Source organism: Lingula anatina, chromosome 3, assembly GCF_051362555.1.
Source record: "Lingula anatina isolate TDL-2025a chromosome 3, LinAna3.0, whole genome shotgun sequence".
Classification (NCBI taxonomy): Eukaryota; Metazoa; Brachiopoda; class Lingulata; order Lingulida; family Lingulidae; genus Lingula; species Lingula anatina.
In genome coordinates, this window is record NC_141769.1 from 3,632,219 (window position 1) to 3,638,218 (window position 6,000).

Here is a 6,000-nt window from a genome sequence, read left to right on the forward strand (position 1 = left end):
GTTGTGTATCTTAATATAATACATGCACATAACATCTGAAATATTGTGTTAGCCCTACCCAAGTGGGGGGGGGGGGGGGGGGGGGGGGGGGGGGGGTCGGATCTGGACCTGTATATGCTTATGTATTTCTTAGTTATCAATATAAGTAAAAACAAGCATATAATTCTATTCGGTTGAGCGAAGTGAATAAGAATGGAATTATTTTCTCCTACGGGGCGACACTGTATATATTGTGTTAGTTGTGATACTGGTAAGAATTGTGGGTAAGTTACGACAGTTGTTCATTCGACCAGTTATCGCAGACCAGTTGACACGTAAATTTTGGAGCGCGCATTTTTCAGTGGTGTCGAAGGGCGTTTCGCTAATACAAATACTAGAGTCCGTGCAGTCGCAGGCGGAATCGATAAAAGTCCTAGAGGCTCAAGTAACTTCTGAGTTGGAAATCTTAATGAGCGAATTAGGCCTACATGGTTTTATCTAACAAAGATTAAGACCGAGGTTTCAATCAAATGCCGTCAAGAAGGCAACCGCATTCAGTTTGATTTCGATACTGAATTAGAAGAGTTGTTGTCTTAGGTGGGACACTGTCCGCATTTATGAAGCCAATACTTTGGTCAGTGACACTGAGGATGCAACGAAAGTTAACAGAGCGGAAAGCAAGGCATTGAAAAAGTGTAAATTGAGCAAACCTATTTCGAAGGGAGGTCATGGCTCCAGCAAATCTAACGTTAGTAGTACTTATCCTGTTTACTGTGCTCAGCCTATTTTTCGTGGACAACTATGGGCGTTTCCCTGTGTTGCACCAGGAGCGGTCAATCCTGGTTCTTTCACGCCACCAGCCACTTCTTCTGCTGTCAGCCCCTACGGACAAGGAAGGAGCAGGTCGTGTTTTGCGTGTGGGTCCTTCGGCCATTGTAGGAGAGATTGTCCTTAGACTAAAACACCAGGAAGTGCACCAGGATTCTCAAAAACCAATCGTCCGTGATTTTGTTAAAGATGAGTATTGCTTTGATGTGAAATATGATAGATTATTTTTTTACTATCGATTATTTTGAGCACGAGCAAGGCAATGTAGATATCTGAGTTAAAGGCAGGCTAAGAAGTAAATTAGCATTTTGAAAAAGTATTGACACATAAATCTATTCTTGATTTTTTAGAAAATGGATACAAGCTTCCTTTTTTTTCTATACCCGCATCAGTTCGTTTGGATAACAATAGATCTGCTATTTTGCATAGTGCATTTGTTGAGCAGGCAATACAAGATTTATTGGTCAGAGGCTTTATTAGTGAGTGCTCAGATTTATCTGTTGAAGTTAACCCGCTTACAGTGGCCATTAGCAGTAGCGGTAAAAAGCAGTTAATTTTTAGATTTGCGGCATGTTAATAAACATCTTTTGAAATTTTCAGTAAAATTTGAAGAAATTCGTAATGTTTTATTTAAAACGGAGATTTTTGTTTTCTTGGAAATTTGGAAATACTTCCAAAATTTTTATATTTAAAATTTTAACATTTGGTCTCAGTTCGGCATGCTATATTTTTTACTAAAGTGACCAGGCTGCTAGTTAAAAAGTGGCGAGGAGAAGGAAATAAAGTGGTTATGTATTTAGATGATGGTTTTGGTTGTCATTCGCAGTACAGCGAATGTAAGAATATTGCTTTGAATTAAGCAAGATCTTATCAACAGCGGGGTTGTTCCTAAAGTTGAAAAATCAACGTGGTTTCCTAGTGCTGAGATTTTTTTAGGGTATAAATTGAATTTAGAGAAAAGCACTTTATGTATTCTGATTACAGACTTCTTAAAATTCGTTAGACTATAACGGATATTCGTTCTCTGTTTAGAGGAAAAGGCAGCGTTTATGTGCGTTTAGTTGCTAGTTTAGAAGGTCAGATCATTTCTATGTCTTTTGTTACTTGCAATATGGTTTATATTATGACAAAATGTCTGAGTTTTGATATTTCTAAAGCTAAATGTTGGAATGAACAAATTGTTTTGAGCAGAAACAATATGAAGCAAATGGAACTTTGGGTATCTAATGTATGCAAGATTTCTGTAAGTATATGCAGATCAAATCAGCAGATTAGTAGACTATGATGATTGGGCGGTGGCAGATAGTATTTTCGATTATTTATATTCAGTCTAGGGGCCGCATGAAGTTGAATTTTTCTTGCCTCCGATCATAACAATAAATTGCCAGTTTTTTAATCCTAGATATTGGACTCCTGGTGCGGTGGGCACTGATGCATTTACTGTTCATTGGGGTGGTATGAATGGTTGGTTTGTGCCCCCGATGTGTGTATTATCTAGAGTTATACTGTATTTATATTAATGCAATGCAAGGCTTGTGGCACGGTGATTTTGCCTTGTTGGCACTCAGTAGTTTTTGGCCTTTATTATCTAAAGGCAGGTGTTTATAAAGGAAGCTGTAGCATATGTAGAATTACCGAGAGAAAAAGCTTATGTTCCTGGAGGTTTGTTTGGTAGAATGGATTTGCCGTTTAAAATGCTGGCAGTCAGATTTGATTTTTCTTAATAAATGAAAGTGATTTTAAATTTTGTTTTTGCAGGCTTATAAAGATGACATTTCTGAGCTTCCTGACAAGTTGGCTGGTAAAATGCCATTGGTTGCTGAATTTTTTGTCTGAGAGTCGGTCATCGAACACAGTCAAGGGTTATTATTCAGCTTTCATGCGATGGAAATTATGGGCGAAGAAGAACGGCAATCAAGGGAATTTCCCGGCAAAAGGTTTTCCTGTTGCTTAGCAGAACAGTCCAATTCTTCTAGTCCTGTTTATCAGGCTTTTTACGGGCTTAAATGGTTTTATATATATGCCATTATAAGCGCAGAGTCTCCAACAGACTCTAATTTAGTAAAAATCGTGTTGGAAGGTATATAAGAGGCGCAAATCACAGCCAGTTTGCAAAAAGGAGCCCATATCTCCAGATATTTTGGAAAAATGTTTGATGCAAATTTTGAAGAAGGAATGTGTATTCTTAATGTGCTATATGTGCTTGCTTGCTTTTTTATGCAGGCGTTCTTCGAGTTTTAGAGCTGTTAAATTTAAGGATTAGCGATGTTTCTTTCATGATTCATACATGTCGATTTTTATTGAAAAGAGCAAAACGGACATCTATAGAGATGGTTCTCATATGGTTATTGCTAGAACTTATTCAAAGCTTTGTCCTGTTAAAGATTAGAGCAATTGTTCTCTTATGAGAATCTTGAGCATTCGGATTTGTATCTTTTTAGATGTGTCACCAAGCACTTCAATTGCTATCGTTTTAGAGATGATGATAAGCCTATTTCATATACTAGAATGAGAGAATTATTTATTTCCTCTTTTTCTCCTCTTGTTAAAGATATAAAACAGTTTGTTTTTCATATTTTGAGAGCAGGTGGTGCTACTGCTGCCGCAAGAGCTGGTGTTCCAGACAGGTTATTTAAAAGACATGGAAAGTGGAGTTCGGTAACGGCTAAAGATGGCTTTGTGACAGATTATTTCTGATAGATTTTTTGTTTAAAAAAAAAAAAAATTGGGTCTTTAAAACTTAAGATTCCCGTTCTTTGTTTTCGACTCGTGCGCTAACTGCGTCCATATGCACTTTATATGTTGTTTGTGTTGCTTTATTATTAATGTTATGCAGTGTCGGTTATGGTCTAGGAGAAATATAATTCTATTCGGTTGAGCGAAGTGAATAAGAATGGAATTATTTTCTCCTAGGGGGCGACACTGTATATATTGTGTTAGTTGTGATACTGGTAAGAATTGTGGGTAAGTTACGACAGTTGTTCATTCGACCAGTTAGCGCAGACCAGTTGACACGTAAATTTTTATTTTTCAAATTTTGTTTATGGTTTTGTTGTTTTAATTTGATTAGTACATGTGATTTATTTTGTATTATAACTACATTGGTTATAGATGCAGTGGCTATTGTTATTTTTCTTCAATGTTTTTGTTTTCAAAATAAGTAAAGTGTTATGTTGTGTTAGAGTGTAGGCGTACAGTGTGCATGGGTGCGTGTTTGGAGGTGCGATTTATGTTTATTAATATATAAATTTATTGATTGATTTATATGAACTGTTTGGGAAGTAGTTTTGCATTTGTGTAGTGGAGAGATGAGTTCGGAGGAGGTGTTTGGGAGGTGGTCTTTGGTGATTTCCTATGTATGGGAGAAATGAGATCGGAAGTGCTTGGGTTGTGATATTCTGTTAAATCCCTATGTAAGGATAAGATGAGCTCGGGAGAGCTGTTGGGATGTTATATCCTTATGATTCCCTAAAAAGGGAAAGGTGAGCTTGGAAGAGCTGTTTGGATGTGATATCCTGGTGATTCCCTATGTAAAGGAAAGATGAGCTCGAAAGAGGTGTTTGGGAGGTGGTATCTGGTGATTTCCTATGTGTGGGAGAAATGAGATCGGAAGTGCTTGGGTTGTGATATTCTGTTAAATTCCTATGTAAGGGAAAGGTGAACTCGGGAGAGCTGTTGGGATGTGATATCATTATAATTCCCTAAAAGGGAAAGGTGAGCTTGGAAGAGCTGTTTGGAAGTGATATCCTGGTGATTCCCTATGTAAAGGAAAGATGAGCTCGGAAGAGGTGTTTGGGATATGGTATCCCGGTGATTCCCTAGGCAAGGGAAAGATGAGCTCGGAAGAGCTGTTGGGATGTGATATCCCGATGATTCCCTAGGTAAGGGAAAGATGAGTTCAGAAGAGCTGTTAGGGATGTGATATCCCGGTGATTCCTTTTTATATATAAAAGGAAGAGATGATACAGAGGTTTGATGAGGAGAGGGTCTCCTCGTGTTTATAATTTATTTATTTAATTATTTGTTTATGTTGTTTGTAAATGATTGAAGATGGTTTGGAATAAAACTCGTGCGCTAACTGCGTCCATATGCACTTTATATGTTGTTTGTGTTGCTTTATTATTAATGTTATGCAGTGTCGGTTATGGTCTAGGAGAACTTCTATCTTAAATTGTTATACAAACCAAATAAAACACTTTGCGATGCCTCCCTATATTCGTCATCATACTTATAGCATTAATAAGGCAAGTCCAGATATTTTGTACATACGGACATTCCCAAAATACATGAAATATTGTCTCTTTGGAAATATTGCAAAACTCGCACAGTTGAGATTTTTTTTCTTTATTTTCATTAAGTATGAATTTGTGCTGGAAATTCTATGCTTGATTCTAAATTGCAGTGTTTGTAATTTTGTGTCGTCCGTCTCAGTAAAAACCGATGTAAATATCAAATGCCATTTCTCTTCGTCTTAAATTTCCCCAAATGCCTGTGTGCCATTTGTTTATTGCTTTTCTTAGTTTTTTTTCGAGTTCTTGGGTGTAATTTTGGTAAAAGTATTTGGACGGCTTTGGAACACTTCATCGCATTGCTGTTCGTAATGCAGATGCTTTCTAAACGTTTACCATTGTTCAAAATAGCCTTTCGCCACTGGACAGGAATACTATTTTGGATGCTGATATAGTTGAGGAAATTGCTATTTAGTTTATATTTTCTGTTAAGCTCTTCTTATGATATGAATCTACCATTGTTATCAATTATATCATTTATGTAGAAAACTCCATTTCGCAACCATTTTTTATAACGGATATTTCTATGTTTTTTTTTTATCTTGTCGTTATCTACGATTGTTTTTTTTTTTTTTTTTTTTTTTTTTTTTTTTTTTTTTTTTTGTCGAGAAATCTCTTTTATCCAGAACATTTTCAGTGATTAAGCAAACAATTTAGTTTGTGGCACCCTGAGATCTCCTTTACTATATCCTGATATCAGGGTTGTACGTTTAATTTCATCAATATCACTATTCCATATAAAATTAAAAATCATTTTATCCAATGTTTTGAAAATTATTTCGGGGGAATTTGGCAACACTGTCAGAGTTTGTAACATTATTGGGAGGGCTAATGTTTTTACTATTGTTACTTTTCCCATTGAAGATACATTTCTCAACGACAAGTCTGACATTAATTTTTTCAC